The sequence below is a fragment of the Aquarana catesbeiana genome, linkage group LG01 (assembly GCF_042186555.1).
Source record: "Aquarana catesbeiana isolate 2022-GZ linkage group LG01, ASM4218655v1, whole genome shotgun sequence".
Classification (NCBI taxonomy): domain Eukaryota; kingdom Metazoa; phylum Chordata; class Amphibia; order Anura; family Ranidae; genus Aquarana; species Aquarana catesbeiana.
The window spans coordinates 502,489,378-502,510,865 of record NC_133324.1 but is presented as its reverse complement, the minus strand read 5'-3'; positions in this window follow the sequence as shown (position 1 = coordinate 502,510,865).

Sequence of the window (21,488 nt, the reverse complement as noted above, 5' to 3'; positions counted from 1 at the left end):
ACTAACTTTTGGGGCGGATGCCCCCATGCTTTGGCATATATAAATGGTGCATGTATGCCCATCATTAGAAGTGGGTGGATGAAGGGAGGTATTCTAATGGTGGGCATACCTACCGATCAATCTCTTTTTTTCATGCAGCCCAAAGGCTGCATGAAAAAAAAAAGGTTACAATATATGCCCAACAAGGACCAGCAACGTACTGGTATGTTGCTGGACTTTGAGTGGTTATACCAGAATGATGCCTGCAGGTTTAGGTATCATCTTGGTATAATTCTTTTCAGCCAGCGGTCGGCTTTCATGTAAAAGCAATCCTAGCAGCTAATTAGCCTCTAGACTGCTTTTACAAGCAGTGGGAGGGAATGTCTCCCCTCCCACCGTCTTCCATGTTTTTCTCTGGCTCTCCTGTCCCAACAGGGAACCTGAGAATGCAGCCGGTGATTCCGCCAGCTGACCATAGAGCTGATCAATATGTACATGTGAGCGCTGCACCCAACCAATATAAAACAGTTGGAACCCCAAAAACACATATATATATATATATATAACTATATTACAGAGAGAATAACTGCTAAAAGATATTTCCACAAAGAAATAATTAGTAAATTGTAAGAGCTATAAACAAGCAGACTCTGAGCTGCTGAAGTCCAAATAAACTAAATAGAGTGAGTTAAATTAAAGTCCATGGGAAGCAACTGTAGAAGGCAGCCCTGTGGATAAGGATGAAGCAATCCTCTGGATGCTGGAGAAAAAAGAACAACAGTGGCGCCACTCTAAGTGCAGTATTAAAAACGAATTTTAATATATCTTTAAAATCTGGTACTCACAAAGGTACATGTAAATGAGCGTGTAGAGTAAGATAGATAGTGCCAGGTGTCCCAAAGGAGTTGTCCAGTCATATCATGCGGTGGCGTTCTGACAGGCTGCGCTGCAGGATGTTCGCTCTGTCCTGCCGCTGGAACGCACTGTTTTCGATCCGGGGGACGGAGTCACTTCCGGGTCCGTGCAGGGATAAACTTGATTGGCAGACTGATGGGCATAGGCGACGCGTTTGCGGAGCTACGCTCCTTCCTCAGGCCTAACGTGACCTGTGATAGGTCAGAACTAATATAGTCTAAAGCGAGCTGTGATTGAAGGGAAGGGGCATCTGTCAGACTCAGGCTTACAACTGTGTGTTACCGCTGTGTGATGAAGTAAATGACATGACGTAAATAGGATGCCTATGTGTTTTGAGAATGAGAGAAATACGAAATTGGAAAGAGAGAAAGGAAAAAGTACAAAGAACAGAAGAAAATGATATATGGAAGATGATGAACATGCAAATGCGGATAAAGATGATAGATAGTAAGAATGGTAGAAAAATTAATGATGATAGAAATAATAAGAATAGTAAAAATAAAAATAAAAATAAGAATAAATGAAATTGAAATTGAAATAAATATACAAATAAGATTTAAATAAAGATAAAAATGAAAATGAATATAAACTTGAAAAAAATGAAAATAAAAATTAAAAATAAAAATAAAAATAATAATAATAATCAAAATAAAAATAATAATAATAATCAAAATAAAAATAAAAATAAAAATAAAAATAAAAATAAAAATAAAAAAGTGAGAATGAATAGGGATGAAGTTGAATGATGTGAGGATATAAATACAAGTACAATGAAATTAATTAGATAGAAAAATAATAATAAAAAATTAATAGTAAAAAATTACAAATATTTGGAGAATAAAAAAAAAAAAAAAAAAAAAAAAAAAAAAAAAAAAAAAAAAATGGAGGTGGATATGTGACGGGAATGATAGAATTTGTATAGAAATAAATTTAGAGATGTAATAGGCAGTGTAAGTGGCATTGATTGTGCGCATATTCTTGAGAAATAAAAATAGATTAATAATTGATTAATAATTTATAATTATCAAACATTACCCTAAAAATTGGCTATATGAGATTGGGCATAGCAAATGCATATTTTACAAATCATTCTTATACACTAGGGGTTGTGCTGAGAAAAGCATAAGTATGATACACCTATGTATATACACACCTGCACACATACACATACATATTACACATGTGCACATGTAAATACACGCATAAACAAACACACACACATGCCCACCTAAAAACATGGACATACCTGTGCATTTGCTAATGGAAATGAAATGATGAATAAGAGATGTTTAAAACATAAAAATTAAAAATTGGTAAAAAAGTGTACTAACTGGCTAGAAGGTGGTGCTCAAGCACAACATGATGACCACATCACAATGGCAAAGACAAAGAGCCTAAATGTGATAATACAAGAATGCCCAACACAACCTAAAACGTAGGAAAGACGAGTATGTTAAGATTGTCCAAAAACCAACGGAGGGGACTGAGAGAGAAGTCAAATGAGACTACTCGTCTCTATCTCCTCGTTAAGTCCTCCAGGAGCCAGAGAGTCAAGGGTGTATATCCAGTACGTTTCCCTCTGGCAGAGACGTTTATAACGCTCTGCCAGTGGGAACGTACCGGGGATGGATTCAATGATCCAGACCCTGAGGCCCAATGAGGAATGATCATGTTTTTTAAGGAAATGGAGGGGAACACTGTGATGATCATCTCCTGCCTCAACGAGGCGGCGGTGCTCACCAAACCTCTTTCTCAGGGTGCGTATGGTGCGGCCTACATAATATAACCCACATGGACAAGTCAAGCAATATATAACAAATTGTGTAGAACAATTGTAGAAGTTGCTAATCTGGTATGTCTGACCTTTGTAAGCGAATTCTTTTTGGCCATGATGGACATGCTTACACGTGAGGCACAATTTTTTGCGGCACTGATACATTCCAATTAGAGGAATGAGACAGGGTGATATTGTTTTAGAACTTTGTTGTCCTTTGTATTTACTGGGGGCTACCAGGTTTTTGATATTCCTTGTCTTCCGATAGGTAAACTTTGGTTTGGGGGTAATTATGGATTTCAAATGTGGATCCTGACACAGAATCGACCAGTGTTTAATGAAAATACGTTCCATGGCTTTATATCTGGAATGGAACTGAGTCACAAACCGAACCGGCTGTGCTTCAGATTGGGTGATAGCACTGGCGGATGTGGATGGTTCTGCCAGATAGAAATCGAAGGCTTCATTTATGAGTTGAGGCGGAAAAGCTTTGTCCATGAACTTTTGTTTTAAAAGGGACCCTTCAGTAATGTAGTCAGATTGTCTAGTGCAATTTCTACGTAGGCGACAAAACTGGCTTTTAGGGATGTTAGTGATCCATTTAGGATGGTGGCAGCTCTGATGGTGCAAAAAGGAGTTGCCTGCTGTCGGCTTGGTGTAATTCTTGGCCAGTATTTTGCCATCTTGATGGAAAAGTAGCAAATCTAGAAATGCAAGTTGAAACCGGTCATGTTCAGAGGTAAAAGTGAGGCCATACTCATTGTTATTGCAGTGTGTGATGAAATCTGTGAAGAGGGGCTCTGGGCCGTCCCAAATGACAATAATGTCATCTATATACCTCCCATAGAAAACTATATGGGAGGAAAAGGGGTTATTGAGCCAGATGTAATTGGCCTCCCAGTACCCCATGGTTAGGTTGGCATAGCTGGGTGCGAAGTTGGCACCCATAGCTGTGCCCTTTGTCTGGAGGTAAAACTCACCATCGAATTCGAAGTAGTTATGGGTCAGGCAGAATTCAGTAGCCTCCAAAATGAACTCTGCCTGACCTGGGTTGAGCATGGGATCGGAGGAAAGGAAGCTGGCAATAGCTCTGAGCCCTATGTGGTGTGGGATGGAAGTATACAATGAACTTACATCCAAGGAGGCCCAAGAGTAAGTGGGCTCCCATGTATAGTAGTCCAATTGTTGCATAAGGTGAAATCCATCACGAATATAAGAAGGGAGACTAGTTGCGAGTGGCTGCAAGAACTGGTCTATATACTGGGAAAAAGAGCTAGTGATACTATCCATGGCCGCAACTATGGGTCGACCTGGTGGATTCTGGATACTTTTATGTATTTTGGGGATGTGATAAAAATATGGGGTGGAATAAAATGGCCGATTGAAGAAAGCATACTCTTGTCATCTTGAGATGATGTCGTTGCTTTTGGCTCTGTCTGTGAGTGTTTTGACTTGTGTGGTGAAGCTTGACAAAGGGTCACAACGCAGTTTACGATATGTGCTGTCATCTGACAAAAGACGGCGGGCTTCAGCCAGATATTCACTGCGATCTTGGACCACGATGCCTCCGCCTTTGTCCGCCGTCTTGATGATTATGTTGTTATTGTCAGTCAAATTTTTAAGGGCTGTTTTTTCTGAGGGAGTAAGATTAGAATGGTTGGGATGACTATCGTGTGTCTGTTGACAAAGTCTTTTGATATCAGAGAACACCACCTGATAGAAAGTTTGAAGATAGGGTCCCTTTGAGTGGGTAGGATTGAACAAGGATTTTGGCCTAAAGGTACTGTATTGTATAGGGGGGGAAGAGGAGAGATGCTGTGTGAGTAGACATAAGTCTATCTCATCATCATCACTCTCCATATTGAATAATTCCTTTAGAATATTCAATTCAGGCGAATCGCTGTTTTCGGAAAGAACAGTGAGTTCAGCCTGATTGGGAGATGTTTCGCTGTCAGTAACTTGAGGTGATTTCATGTTATAATGACGTTTTAATGTGAGGTTGCGGATGAACATGTGAAGATCTTTGAATAACTGAAAAGAGTTGGGAAGTGAGGTTGGGGCAAAGTTGAGACCTCGTTGTAGGATTGAGGCCTCTGAGGAAGACAAGTTGTGGGAGGATAGATTAAATATTTTTACTGTTTGAGGGACTTCGCCCTGTGATTTATGCCGTTGTTTGCCCCCTCGTTTGCCTCTTCTTCTAATTTTCTTTTTCCTATGGATGGACGATTGGGCAGTGAGGGGGGAAACACTAAAAAATCTTGTGGATCAGGGGAAGAACAGTTGGATGAAGCTAGTTTAGTAGAGATTGGGGGATCAGTGTTATGAGTGGTGGTACTCTGGGGTCCCGTATCAGGAAAAAAAGTGGAACTGGTAGAGTTAACTAAACCAGAATTTGTCATTGGGCCAGGCGTGGATCTGGAGGGATCTATGTTGGGATTCTGAGATATGGATGGATTGCTCGAGTTACTGTCATTGTCAATTATGGGCCCACTAGAAATAGTAGGCTCATTGGTAATGTTGATGTTATTTGGATTGCTGTCCTTGTCTCTGGCGGGCCTACTTGAACTGGTAGGCTCATTAGTAGTATTTGTATGGCTTGGATTGGTGGCACAATGTCTGGCTTTCTTAGCTGGTATACGTTGGGGTTTGGGGGTAAGTGTGTGTGTTTTGGGGGAAGGAAAGGGCATGTTAGTGGAGTGTGTATTAGTAGGAGGCGTGGAGTGAACCGGAGGTTTGTGCCTGAGTGGGGGCCATGGTCTTTGGGCTGGAGGTCCCACTATACATTCCATAAGAGGCATAAGATGGGTGGAGGAGTGGGGAGAGTGATAGATATTGGATGTGCGATGGCTCCTTTTCCAATTGAAGACCCTCCCTAGATTGAAATCATCCAAGTCTCTCCTCATCTTCCCTAGTTTGGTCTGGATGAGGTTGTCCTCATCTTTCTTACTGTGATATTTCAGGGTGTTGAGCCAGGAGATGGGTAAGTTGGTAATAGTGGTATTTAAACTGGAAATGTTGATTTTGATTTGTTCAACTAAATCCTGATATTTGGTCTGTCTCTGTTGAATAATGATCCGCATCCACTTTTGTGTGCAAAATTCTGAGATCTGAGACCATTCACTGGCCAATTCAGATGTCAAAAAAGAGCAGGTTTTTAATATTCTTAATCCTCGAGGGGAAATGGAGTGGGAAATGTATTGTTCTAAGAAGAACTTATCCCACCATTGGTGATTGGCCGCAATCATGAGGTGTTCAAGTTTCCTAAACTGTGTGCTGCAAATTTTTTGGATATGTCTAGGAATGAAGTGATGTTGCTTAAAAAAACCAAAATACATAAAAGTATCCAGAATCCACCAGGTCGACCCATAGTTGCGGCCATGGATAGTATCACTAGCTCTTTTTCCCAGTATATAGACCAGTTCTTGCAGCCACTCGCAACTAGTCTCCCTTCTTATATTCGTGATGGATTTCACCTTATGCAACAATTGGACTACTATACATGGGAGCCCACTTACTCTTGGGCCTCCTTGGATGTAAGTTCATTGTATACTTCCATCCCACACCACATAGGGCTCAGAGCTATTGCCAGCTTCCTTTCCTCCGATCCCATGCTCAACCCAGGTCAGGCAGAGTTCATTTTGGAGGCTACTGAATTCTGCCTGACCCATAACTACTTCGAATTCGATGGTGAGTTTTACCTCCAGACAAAGGGCACAGCTATGGGTGCCAACTTCGCACCCAGCTATGCCAACCTAACCATGGGGTACTGGGAGGCCAATTACATCTGGCTCAATAACCCCTTTTCCTCCCATATAGTTTTCTATGGGAGGTATATAGATGACATTATTGTCATTTGGGACGGCCCAGAGCCCCTCTTCACAGATTTCATCACACACTGCAATAACAATGAGTATGGCCTCACTTTTACCTCTGAACATGACCGGTTTCAACTTGCATTTCTAGATTTGCTACTTTTCCATCAAGATGGCAAAATACTGGCCAAGAATTACACCAAGCCGACAGCAGGCAACTCCTTTTTGCACCATCAGAGCTGCCACCATCCTAAATGGATCACTAACATCCCTAAAAGCCAGTTTTGTCGCCTACGTAGAAATTGCACTAGACAATCTGACTACATTACTGAAGGGTCCCTTTTAAAACAAAAGTTCATGGACAAAGCTTTTCCGCCTCAACTCATAAATGAAGCCTTCGATTTCTATCTGGCAGAACCATCCACATCCGCCAGTGCTATCACCCAATCTGAAGCACAGCCGGTTCGGTTTGTGACTCAGTTCCATTCCAGATATAAAGCCATGGAACGTATTTTCATTAAACACTGGTCGATTCTGTGTCAGGATCCACATTTGAAATCCATAATTACCCCCAAACCAAAGTTTACCTATCGGAAGACAAGGAATATCAAAAACCTGGTAGCCCCCAGTAAATACAAAGGACAACAAAGTTCTAAAACAATATCACCCTGTCTCATTCCTCTAATTGGAATGTATCAGTGCCGCAAAAAATTGTGCCTCACGTGTAAGCATGTCCATCATGGCCAAAAAGAATTCGCTTACAAAGGTCAGACATACCAGATTAGCAACTTCTACAATTGTTCTACACAATTTGTTATATATTGCTTGACTTGTCCATGTGGGTTATATTATGTAGGCCGCACCATACGCACCCTGAGAAAGAGGTTTGGTGAGCACCGCCGCCTCGTTGAGGCAGGAGATGATCATCACAGTGTTCCCCTCCATTTCCTTAAAAAACATGATCATTCCTCATTGGGCCTCAGGGTCTGGATCATTGAATCCATCCCCGGTACGTTCCCACTGGCAGAGCGTTATAAACGTCTCTGCCAGAGGGAAACGTACTGGATATACACCCTTGACTCTCTGGCTCCTGGAGGACTTAACGAGGAGATAGAGACGAGTAGTCTCATTTGACTTCTCTCTCAGTCCCCTCCGTTGGTTTTTGGACAATCTTAACATACTCGTCTTTCCTACGTTTTAGGTTGTGTTGGGCATTCTTGTATTATCACATTTAGGCTCTTTGTCTTTGCCATTGTGATGTGGTCATCATGTTGTGCTTGAGCACCACCTTCTAGCCAGTTAGTACACTTTTTTACCAATTTTTAATTTTTATGTTTTAAACATCTCTTATTCATCATTTCATTTCCATTAGCAAATGCACAGGTATGTCCATGTTTTTAGGTGGGCATGTGTGTGTGTTTGTTTATGCGTGTATTTACATGTGCACATGTGTAATATGTATGTGTATGTGTGCAGGTGTGTATATACATAGGTGTATCATACTTATGCTTTTCTCAGCACAACCCCTAGTGTATAAGAATGATTTGTAAAATATGCATTTGCTATGCCCAATCTCATATAGCCAATTTTTAGGGTAATGTTTGATAATTATAAATTATTAATCAATTATTAATCTATTTTTATTTCTCAAGAATATGCGCACAATCAATGCCACTTACACTGCCTATTACATCTCTAAATTTATTTCTATACAAATTCTATCATTCCCGTCACATATCCACCTCCATTTTTTTTTTTTTTTTATTCTCCAAATATTTGTAATTTTTTACTATTAATTTTTTATTATTATTTTTCTATCTAATTAATTTCATTGTACTTGTATTTATATCCTCACATCATTCAACTTCATCCCTATTCATTCTCACTTTTTTATTTTTATTTTTATTTTTATTTTTATTTTTATTTTTATTTTGATTATTATTATTATTTTTATTTTGATTATTATTATTATTTTTATTTTTATTTTTAATTTTTATTTTCATTTTTTTCAAGTTTATATTCATTTTCATTTTTATCTTTATTTAAATCTTATTTGTATATTTATTTCAATTTCAATTTCATTTATTCTTATTTTTATTTTTATTTTTACTATTCTTATTATTTCTATCATCATTAATTTTTCTACCATTCTTACTATCTATCATCTTTATCCGCATTTGCATGTTCATCATCTTCCATATATCATTTTCTTCTGTTCTTTGTACTTTTTCCTTTCTCTCTTTCCAATTTCGTATTTCTCTCATTCTCAAAACACATAGGCATCCTATTTACGTCATGTCATTTACTTCATCACACAGCGGTAACACACAGTTGTAAGCCTGAGTCTGACAGATGCCCCTTCCCTTCAATCACAGCTCGCTTTAGACTATATTAGTTCTGACCTATCACAGGTCACGTTAGGCCTGAGGAAGGAGCGTAGCTCCGCAAACGCGTCGCCTATGCCCATCAGTCTGCCAATCAAGTTTATCCCTGCACGGACCCGGAAGTGACTCCGTCCCCCGGATCGAAAACAGTGCGTTCCAGCGGCAGGACAGAGCGAACATCCTGCAGCGCAGCCTGTCAGAACGCCACCGCATGATATGACTGGACAACTCCTTTGGGACACCTGGCACTATCTATCTTACTCTACACGCTCATTTACATGTACCTTTGTGAGTACCAGATTTTAAAGATATATTAAAATTCGTTTTTAATACTGCACTTAGAGTGGCGCCACTGTTGTTCTTTTTTCTCCATAGAGCTGATCAGAGACCAGAATGGCTCCAATCATCTCTATGGCCTAAGAAACGAGAAGCTACGAGCATTTCATGACTTAGATTTTGCCGGATGTAAACAGCGCCATTGGGAAATTGGGAAAGCATTTTATCACACTGATCTTGGTGTGGTCAGATGCTTTGAGGGCAGAGGAGAGATCTAGGGTCTAATAGACCCCATTTTTTTCAAAAAAGAGTACCTGTCACTACCTATTGCTATCATAGGGGATATTTACATTCCCTGACATAACAATAAAAATGATTAAAAAAAAATGAAAGGAACAGTTTAAAAATAAGATAAAAAAAGCAAAAAAAATAATAAAGAAAAAAAAAAAAGCACCCCTGTCCTCCCCTGCTCTCGCGCAAAGGCAAACACAAGCGTTGGTCTGGCGTCAAATGTAAACAGCAATTGCATCATGCATGTGAGGTATCACCATGAAGGTCAGATCGAGGGCAGTAATTTTAGCAGTAGACCTCCTCTGTAAATCTAAAGTGGTAACCTGTAAAGGCTTTTAAAAATGTATGTAGTTTGTCGCCACTGAACGTTTGTGCGCAATTTTAAAGTATGTCATGTTTGGTATCCATGTACTCGGCCTAAAATCATCTTTTTTATTTCATCAAACATTTGGGCAATATAGTGTGTTTTAGTGCATTAAAATGAAAAAAAGTGTGTTTTTTCACCAAAAAATGCTTTTGAAAAATTGCTGCGCAAATACTGTGTGAAAAAAAAAAAAAAATGAAACACCCACCATTTTAATCTGTAGGGCCTTTGCTTTAAAAAAATATATAATGTTTGGGGGTTCAAAGTAATTTTCTTGCAAAAAAAAAAAATTTTCATGTAAACAAATAGTGTCTTCAAGTGGTTAGAAGAGTGGGTGATGTGTGACATAAGCTTCTAAATGTTGTACATAAAATGCCAGGACAGTTCAAAACCCACCCAAATGACCCCATTTTGAAAAGTAGACACCCCAAGCTATTTGCTGAGAGGCATGTCGAGTCCATGGAATATTTTATATTGTGACACAAGTTGCAGGAAAAAGACAAATTTTTTTTGCACAAAGTTGTCACTAAATGATATATTGCTCAAACATGCCGTGGGCATATGTGAAATTACACCCCAAAATACATTCTGTTCCTTCTCCTGAGTATGGGGATACCACATGTGTGAGACTTTTTGGGAGCCTAGCCGCGTACGGGACCCTAAAAACCAAGCACCGCCTTCAGGGTTTCTAAGGGTGTAAATTTTTGATTTCACTCCTCACTGCCTATCACAGTTCCGGAGGTCATGGAATGCCCAGATGGCACAACCCCCCCCCCCCAAATGACCCCATTTTGGAAAGTAGACACCCCAAGCTATTTGCTGAGAGGTATGGTGAGTATTTTGCAGACCTCACTTTTTGTCACAAAGTTTTGAAAATTGAAAAAAGAAAAAAACATTTTTCTTTTCTTTCTTCATTTTCAAAAACAAATGAGAGCTGCAAAATACTCACCATGCCTCTCAGAAAATAGCTTGGGGTGTCTACTTTCCAAAATGGGGTCATTTGGGGGGGGGGGGGTTTGAACTGTCCTGGCATTTTATGGCCTTCAAAACTGTGATAAGTAGTGAGGAGTGAAATCAAAAATTTACGCCCTTAGAAATCCTGAAGGCGGTGCTTGGTTTTCGGGGCCCCGTACGCGGCTAGGCTCCCAAAAAGTCCCACACATGTGGTATCCCCATACTCAGGAGAAGCAGTTAAATGTATTTTGGGGTGCAATTCCACATATGCCCATGGCCTCTGGGAGCAATATATCATTTAGTGACAACTTTTTGTAAATTTTTTTTTTTTTTTGCCATTATTCAATCACTTGAGAAAAAAAATTAATATTGTATGGGCTCAAAATGCCTCTCAGCAATTTCCTTGGGGTGTCTACTTTCCAAAATGGGGTCATTTGGGGGGGGGGGTTGTACTGCCCTGCCATTTTAGCACCTCAAGAAATGAGATAGGCAGTCATAAACTAAAAGCTGTGTAAATTCCAGAAAAATGTACCCTAGTTTGTAGACGCTATAACTTTTGTGCAAACCAATAAATATACGCTTATTGACATTTTTTTTTACCAAAGACATGTGGCTGAATACATTTTGGACAAAATGTATGACTAAAATTGAGTTTATTGTATTTTTTTTATAACAAATAGTAGAAAATATCGTTTTTTTTCAAAATTTTCGGTCTTTTATCGTTTATAGCGCAAAAAATAAAAACCGCATAGGTGATCAAATAGCATCAAAAGAAAGCTCTATTTGTAGGAACAAAAGGACACAAATTTCGTTTGGGTAAAGCATTGCATGACCGCGCAATTAGCAGTTAAAGAGATGCAGTGCCAAATTGTAAAAAGTGCTCTGGTCAGGAAGGGGGTAAATCCTTTTGGGGCTGAAGTGGCTTCCATGAGGTCAGGAGCAGCAGCAGAGGATCTGTATGTACCCAGTCTGTGGTACTACACCAGGATGCGGTTTCTGGAAGACCAGATGGAAGTCAGGGAATCACTTTCTACACTTCCATCCAGCCTTCCCTCAACCCATCCCTCAACCCCAGCTGAGGCTTCCAAGGACCAACCTGGGCCTTCCATCCTGGAAGAAGTGGAGGAGCCCAGCTGGAGCCAGGTATAGTATTTTTTTACATATTTATTGTCCGAAAATTATTGTTGTTAACTAGATGTTATTATTGATAACAAATTAATGATTGAACAATAAGTGTTTTACATATCAATAGACAGTAGGGGCCAAAAATGATTGTGACAAGAATGAAAAATGCTGGGCTCAGAATGATAGTCTTTTCTATTTATTAACATTCAATTTGCAACAGTCATGAGCTGAAAATTGTGTGTGATTGATGAACCAAAAACTAAAACTATGTTCCTTTTTCATACACAGGAAGACCTCAGCCAGGATGAGGCTCTGGAATGTGGCACACAGGAGGAGCTGGGGGTAAGTGTCAGCCAGGAGGTGGCGGGGGTAAGTGGCAGCCAGGAGGTGGCGGGGGTAAGTGGCAGCCAGGAGGTGGCCTGGCCTAGTAGCCTGACCCAATCCCAGGTGCCTCCCCTCCGCCTTCCAACAAAAAGGGCCAGGAAGGGGAAAAACATGGAGGAGGCAGCACTGGGCCTCATTAAGGAGGCTAATGAGGCCCTGAAAACACCCCCCGACGCTGAAGAGACCTATGGCTACTATATAGCTTCCAAATTGCTGCAAATGGAGGAGGGCCAACGCCACAACTGTGAAAAACTTTTTGTTGAGGCCATTACAAGGGGTTGAGGGGCCAAATGACCGATGACGTACATGATGTGCGCTCGCCCATCCTCCTCCTCCTCCTCCTGCCACAAGTCCACCTCCAGAGCCACAGCCTCCAAGGAAGGCTGCAGGGAAGGCTGCAGGGAAGCGTGGAGGGAAGGCCGCAAGGATGACAACAAAGTGATGGCCTGGGTTCAGTCTGGTCTGAGAGAAGACTCAGCCTGTTGTAGTACCACAGCCTGGGGGGCATATACAGGCCTAGATTTACTCCCTTTGCCGCCCCAAGGCTGGGTCCTTCAATGCCGCCCCCCTCCCCCCACACACACCACCATTCTCGTCCTTTATCTATGTCTGTTACAATAGATCAATTAAAAACATATCTCCACAGACGAGAACACTGAAAATAACTGGCTTTAATTGCACATACTGAAAATACTCTAATGCAGAAAATGCCTTTTAAAGATTATAGCAGTAAGAAATCCCCTACAATTGTTTAGTACTAACTTTTCTTTTGGCAAACTCATCGATAATATCATCGTAACACCTTTATATACATCCCTCTATCATCTCTATATACACCCCTCTATCATCTCTACATACTCCCCCCTCTATCATCTCTATATACACCCCTCTATCATCTCTATATATTCCCCCCTCTAGCTTCTCTATATACACCCCTCTATATACACCCCTCTATCATCTCTAGATACTCCCCCCTCTATCTACACCCCTCTATAATCTCTATATACACCCCTCTATAATCTCTATATACTCCCCCCTCTATCATCTCTATATACACCCCTCTATCATCTCTTTATACTCCCCCCTCTATTATCTCTATATACACCTTCCTCTATCTACACCCCTCTATCATCTCTATATATACCCCTCTATCATCTCTATATACATCCCTCTATCACCTCCATATACACCCCTCTATATTCACCCCCCTATATACACCCCACTATATATACACCCCTCTATCATCTCTATATACACTCCCCCTCCCCCGGTAGGTACACCCCATGTCTCCGGTAGGTTCCCCTCCCCGGTAGGTACATCCTATGTCTCCGGTAGGTTCCCCTCCCCCGCTCACCCTCTCCGGTGTGCCTCCTCTCCGGTTCTCCGCTCATCCCGCTTCCACCAATCCAGGTCAGGGAGGGATGAGAGGGGCGGGGAAAGGAGACAGAGTTTTGGTCTCCATGGAGATCCGGAGTTTTAGTACTTCATTGGGTGGAGCCTGCAGCTCTACAAGTGCCACCAGACACGAGTGTGATGCTGCCCTCTGCAGGTGATAGCGGGGAACGACACCATATCAGTGATTGCTCCATCTCTATACAGAGCTCCGAATGATGTTAGTGCGGGGGGGCGGCCGCGAAAGCCAAGAAGTCACCGCAGGAGTGGCGCCGCCCCTACACCACTGCTGCCCCAAGGCCTGGCCTCGGTGGCCTCGTGGGAAATCCGGCCCTGGACATGTATGTCATCTGCTGCTGTTCATGATCTCTGCCAGTCCTTGACCAGATTGTGCTCCCTATTATATGGACTTCTCAGGATACTAATTTTAATTTACAAAGAGTTGATGTCTACCCTGGGGGCCAAAGGCTTCTCAAATTCCAGCAGTTTCTCCAGCGTTGCCTTCCTCTTTATTTTGTTTTTATGAGCCAGAATAAATGTTTTTTCTTCATATGAAAATACTTGCCTTTTTTTTTATTTAATTAGGACAGTTTGTTTGTGAGTAGGAAGGTACATTTCAAAAATACAATGTCTAATTAACAAGGGACACCAACACCAACCTCCTTGAGCTTTATAAAATTACGAGATAATAATGTTGTTGTGGAAACTTGACACACAAAAAAAAAATTATGGAGATCACTAGAAACAAATTTAAAAATAATCCAAAAAAAGAGTTCTTGATTAAAAAAATAAATAAAAAAAGATGACTATAAAAAATAATTCTAAACATTATTATGAAGATCAGGCTTTAAAAACAAAAAATATTATTCAGGAGATCACGAGAAATAATAAAAAAATAAGTTTGTGTGAATATCAGCAGCAAAACAACTTCATTCTTCTAGTATTTTAAAGAACAAAAAAATGCACTGCATTAAAAGATACAAAAATTTACAGTGTGACGAATGTGCTAGCTCCATTATGAACGCTAGTTTTACCAGACCGAGCGCTTCCGTCTCGTACTTGATTCTGAGCATGCGTCATTTTTGGCGCGTCGGAATTGCATACAGACTATCGCATTTTTGGCTAGGAACTTTTTCCGACCGAAAAATTGAGAACCTGCTCTCAATCTTTTGCTGGCTGGAATTCCACCAGCAAAAGTCTGATGGAGTATACACACGGTCGCATTTTCCGACCAAAAGCTTTCATCGGAGTTTTGCTGGCAGCATTTCCAATCGTGTGTACGTGACATAAGACGATTTTCAAGTTCGAGCATTGATATCTGATTTTTTCATCACTTCTTTAATATCTTTATCCAATGGCTGTGAGATATCCTCTAATTCTTTAACACGCCCTTCCAGAGCTGACGTTCTTTCTTTTATTTTCTGTACATCCTGACGAAGAAAGGTAAATTCTTCTTTAAGACCCTGTACTTGTTCTGTTCAATTGCATATGTAATTCTGACATTGTTGAACTGCTTTTAGCACATCTAATAATGTAGGCTCTAATGGCATTGGTTATGTTATTGATATGTGCCGATCATTTAACGATTTATCATTGTGCTATCCCGCACTTTTATCCCCATCTTCCACATCACATATCGATTGTTTTGTGTGTTTATGTAGAGTAGTTGTATTTGTTCCCATACATGAATCTTCCAGCTTTTCACTGGTAGCCCTGAAAAGGGGCTTTATTTTCGACCTTCTTTTGATAGCAATGCAAATTTTGCAAGTTTAGCAGCGGCAGCTTCTTTAGCCTTTTACAGATTTACTACTTTGTACTTGCTGAAGGAGTCCACTATCATCTTGCGTAGGAGCTGCAACATTTAATACCCCCTGTCCCTCCTTGCATAATTTTATAGTTTTATTTCCTCCTCTCCAAACTTTTTAATGACTGGCTTGGTATGTGTTGTCTATATTTAAAAATGAAACAAATGTTTTACCCTTTAATTACAGACTTGTAAAGCTTAGGGCGGCACAGTGGTGTAGTGGGTAGCACTCTCACCTAGCAGTAAAAAGGGTCGCTGGTTCAAATCCCAACCACGACACTATCTGCCTGGAGTTTGCATGTTCTCCCTGTGCCTGCATGGGTTTCCTCTGGGTATTCTGGTTTCCTCCCACACTCCAAAGACATGCTGGTAGGTTAATTGGCTTCTGTCCAAAATTGGCACTAGTATATGAATGTGATTTGGGGACCCTGGATTGTGGGCTCCTTGAAGGTAGGGACCGATGTGAGTGTGTGATGTATGTGTGGAGCGCTTCATAAATTGACGCCACTATATGGATACCTTAAATGAATAGGGATACTTGTAGACATGCACCCACACTCACTCAGGATGGACTGGTGTCTTTATTCAACTTTACTAACTATGTAACTATGTAACTTTTATAGTTGGGGCTAAGCATACCAAAGTTGTCAAAAATCTACTTTCTTTTTATGATGAGGTAAGCCAAATCCCAAAGGTTCTGTGGATATAGTATACTTGAACTCTCCAAAGGTGTTTGATGTAGTTCCCCACAGGCTGCTAAATTAAAGTGAAACTTTGCCCATAATAACTTGACCAAAAATAATGTTTATTAGCAAGGTACATACATTCCCCATTAATAATTAGTTTGTGCTGTAAATTGCCTCCAGCATTGCTCGTATTTGTTCTTGCTGAAGGCTGGAATTTTGCTGAAGCCCAGTGCTCTTGAGCAACAGCTAATCTTTTATCTTTCAGCAGATTGGCCTAGTGTCGAAAAATAGACAGCAACTGAGCATGTGCAGAGCAGGGTGAGACAGCGTATTATCAAATTTTAAACAGTATAGGCACTAGGGGTGCTGAAATTAATCGTTGCATCGATGCATCGCGATTCGGGTGTCCCCGATGCGGCATCGATGCGTAAGGACCGGAAAATCGATGTTCGGTGATGTCATTACTAGCCCCGTCCCTCCCGGGAAAGCGCTCCGAGCGGATTTTTAAAAAGACTTTATTTTAATTAATGTTATATTACAATAGATGCTGTGCCCCCGCTGTATGTGCTTTTTTAAAAAAAATGTCGCTTTATACCGAATTTCGCCGTAGTATTACGATCATGTGACTCCCGGCCCGTCCCGCCCCTCTCCACTCTGCTCTTCCCTCTCCGCTCTCCTCTTCCGTCTCCTGAGTCCTGACGTCAGCGGGGATTTCTCAGTCCCGCCCGCATCTCTTCTGATACGATAACTATAGTCAGCGGGCGGGACTGAGAATTCCCCGCTGACGTCAGGACTCAGGAGACACGTGAGAGGAGAGGAGAGAGGAGAGCGGAGAGGGGCGGGACGGGACGAGCCGGGAGTCACATGATCGTACTACTATGGAGAAATTCAGTATGAGGTGACATTGGTTTTTTAAAAGCACATACAGCGGGGGCACAGCATCTATTGTAATATAACATTAATTAAAATAAAGTAATTGTGGGGGGTTAGTGATGGCTGCATTGTTTGGGCATAGATGGCTGAGTTTGACAGGCACAAGTGGCTGCGTTTGGGCACAGGTGGCTGCGTTTGATGGGCACAAGTGACTGCGTTTGACGGGCACAGGTGGCTGCGTTTGATGGGCACAGGTGGCTGCGTTTGATGGGCACAGGTGGCTGCGTTTGACGGGCACAGGTGGCTGCGTTTGACGGGCACAGGTGGCTGCGTTTGACAGGCACAAGTGGCTGCGTTTGATGGGCACAGGTGGCTGCGTTTGATGGGCACAAGTGACTGCGTTTGATGGGCACAAGTGACTGCGTTTGATGGGCACAAGTGACTGCGTTTGGGCACAAGTGGCTGCGTTTGGGCACAGGTGGCTGCGTTTGATGGGCACAAGTGACTGCGTTTGATGGGCACAAGTGACTGCGTTTGGGCACAAGTGGCTGCGTTTGACGGGCACAAGTGGCTGCGTTTGACGGGCACAAGTGGCTGCGTTTGACGGGCACAAGTGGCTGCGTTTGATGGGCACAAGTGGCTGCGTTTGGGCACAGGTGACTGCGTTTGATGGGCACAAGTGACTGCGTTTGATGGGCACAAGTGACTGTGTTTGGGCAAAAGTGGCTGCGTTTGACGGGCACAGATGGCTGCGTTTGACGGGCACAAGTGACTGCGTTTGATGGGCACAAGTGGCTGCGTTTGGGCACAGGTGGCTGCGTTTGATGGGCACAAGTGACTGCGTTTGATGGGCACAAGTGACTGCGTTTGATGGGCACAAGTGACTGCGTTTGGGCACAAGTGGCTGCGTTTGACGGGCACAGATGGCTGCGTTTGACGGGCACAGGTGGCTGCGTTTGGGCGGCACAAGTGGCTGCGTTTGGGCGGCACAAGTGGCTGCCTTTGGGCACAAGTGGCTGCGTTTGACGGGCATAGATGGCTGCATTTGACGGGCACAGGTGGCTGCATTTGATGGGCACAAGTGGCTGTGTTTGGGCACAGGTGGCTGTGTTTGGGCACAGGTGGCTGCGTTTGATGGGCACAAGTGGCTGCGTTTGGGCGGCACAAGTGGCTGCGTTTGACGGGCACAAGTGGCTGCGTTTGACGGGCACAGTGGCTGCATTTGATGGGGGAGGTTCAGTATTTTTCAGTTTGTTTTCGCTCGTCGGTAATCGTGATGCATCGCGGAATCGAATCGAATCGTTGACCAGATAATCGTAATCGAATCGAATCGTGAGACCAGTGAAGATGCGCACCCCTAATAGGCACTTATTTTTAATGTTTTACATAGCTATACTTGCAAAAGGGGCCAGCCTGAAGTGATCTAGCAGGCTTAATTTTCTAAAGCTCCACTTCAAGGTCTATAGCTAATTCAGCCTGTAAATAGATGTTCTAAGATAGTTTGTGGTGTACCCCAAGGTTCAGTTTTGGGATCCTTGCTTTTTTTTTATAAATGATATAGAGCATGGGTGCCAAACCTGTGGCCCTCCAGCTGTTGCAAAACTAGAAGTCCCATCATGCCTCTGTCCTTTGGGAGTCCTGCTTGCAATGCCTCATGGGACTTGTAGTTCCGCAACAGCTGGAGGGCCACAGGTTGGGCACCCATGATATAAAGTTTGGGATTAAAAGTACCATTTCTGTGTTCGCAGAAGACATCAAGATCTAAAGTCCTTACATGATATCTCTAACAAGCAGGCCTTAATGCACTCTGGGTGTACTGCATTGCTGATGCTCGCTGCTGCACAGGGACCTCCTGCCCTGCTGGTGGTTGCATGTCGCTGTTCAGTGATTCTTTTATTTTTAATAAGCGCACACACACAGGTTGGACTTGATGGACTTGCACCCTTACAACTATGTAACTATTTGCTATGTAATTAATTTAAGGATTTTGTGTAGATCCAAAGAAACACAACCAAACAAAACCTGGATACAGACAGTCAGCCAGGCATAGCAAGTTTAACACCAAAATGCCTGATACTTTCCTTATCTGAATCAGAGGTGGTTACTGAACTGCTGCTTTCCACAGGTTCACACTCATAATTAGGGATGAACTGAACACCCCCCCCGGTTCGGTTCGCATCAGAACCTGCGAATGGACCGAAAGTTTGCGCAAACTTTAGAACCCCATTAAAGTCTATGGGACTCGAACGTTCAAAATCAAAAGTGCTAATTTTAAAGGCTAATATGCAAGTTATTGGCCTTAAAAGGGTTTGGGGACCCGTGTCCTGCCCCAGGGGACATGTATCAATGCAAAAAAAAGTTATAAAAACGACCGTTTTTTCGGGAGCAGTGATTTTAATGATGCTTAAAATGAAAAAAAAAAAAGTGAAATATTCCTTTAAATATCGTACCTGGGGGGTGTCTATAGTATGCCTGTAAAGTGGCGCGTGTTTCCCGTGCTTAGAACAGTCCCTGCACAAAATGACATTTGTAAAGGAATAAAAGTCATTTAAAACTGCTTGTGGCTTTAATGTAATGTCGGGTCCCGGCAATATGGATGAAAATCAGTGAGACAAACGGCATGGGTACAGCCCCCCCTCCCAGTCCATTACCAGGCCCTTTGGGTCTTGTATGGATATTAAGGGGAACCCCGCACCCAAATTAAAAAAAGGAAAGGCGTGAGGCCCCCAGGCCCTATATACTCTGAACAGCAGTATACAGGCGGTGCAAACAAGGGAATGTAGGTTTGTTGTTAAGTAGAATCTGTTTGTAATTTTGAACTGGTACATTTTTAAAGTGTAGCTCCAGCCAAAAAATCTATTTTTACGCTTTTTGGAGAACATAGGGAAGGGTTATCACCCCTGTAACATTTGTTTTGCTGTTTGTGCACCTCTTCAAAAGATTTCACCTCACTTTCTGTCTCAATGACAAATGTTTTTTGAAAATTTGGGGGTTTTAGTGAAACAAGGATTGGTGATAAAGCATCAGTGAAGAGGAGACACGTTTTGCTCATATTAACTCTTACAGGAGAGAATTTCCCTTCCTATGGGTAGATTTCATCTCACTTCCTGTTGTCTCCTTCCGTTTGCAAGTAGGAGTCATTTGTAAGTTGGATGTTTGAAAGTAGGGGCCTGCCCTATATACTCTGCAGAAATTGGGGCCTTAGGTGTTGGTGTTGCCACAACACTGTAAGCCCTCACAGTTACTCTTGGTGGGCGCAGGAACGGGCCCTGCTGTAAAATATTAGATCTAGAATTGTAATTACATGCTTTTGGCCTTTGGTGGTGGTGGTGCTCGTGCCACAACACTGTAAGTCCTCACAGTCACTCTTGGTGGGCGCTGGAACAGGCCCTGCTGTGAAATATTATATCAAGAATTGTAATTACATGCACCTGTTGAACAGAGGCAGAAAAATTGGACCTTTGGTGGTGGTGTTGCCACAACACTGTAAGCCTTCACAGTTACTCTTGGTGGGAGCAGGAATGGGCCCTGCTGTGAAATATTAGATCAAGAATTGTAATTACATGTCCCTGTTGAACAGGGGCAGAAAAAGCGGGCCTTAGGCACCGGTGCCACAAAACTGCAACCCCTCACAGATGCTATAGTTGGAGCGCAGGAATGAGCCCTGCTGCAAAGTATTGCATCAAAAATAATTGCATGCCCCTGTTAAACAGGGGCTGAAAAATTGGGCCTTGGGCACTGGTGCTGGTGCCACAACACTGCAACCCCTCACAGATACTATAGTTGGAGTGCAGGAATGAGCCCTGCTGCAAAGTATTGCATCAAAAATTGTAATTACACACCCCTGTTAAACAGGGGCAGAAAAATTGGGCCTTGGCCACTGGTGGCGGTGCCCAGAACCAAAAATGTTCTTACAAGCTATCAGCATGAAAATTGAGGAGGAAGAGGATTGTCACTCAGCATAACAGGATAGTCACTCAGCATCAGCATAGGCAGTCTTAAAGGAATCTCACATTAAAAAAAAAAAAAAATCAATCGATTACATCAGCATCAGGTGCTTGGTTGCTGGTGATCCAAGACTGATTCATTTTTATGAAGGTCAGCCGATCCACCGATTCGGTGGACAGGCGCACCCTGTGATCAGTTACAAAGCCTCCAGCAGCACTCAATGTGCGTTCCGAAAGAACGCTGGATGCAGGACAGGCCAGTAGCTCCATTGCATACTGTGCAAGCTTTGGCCAGTGATCCATCCTCAAGACCCAGTAACCCAGAGGATTTTCGGTGGGAAAGGTGTCCAAGTCTGATCTTGCCCCTAGGTAATCCTGCAACATGTGAATCAGATGCTGGCGATGGTTGCTGGAACCGATCAGACCTTGGGGCTGCGGACTAAAAAATTTTCTGAACGCATCGGTCAGACGGCCACCTTCGCCACCGCTCCTTCTGTGACTGACTGAAGCCTCAGCAACACGTTGTCC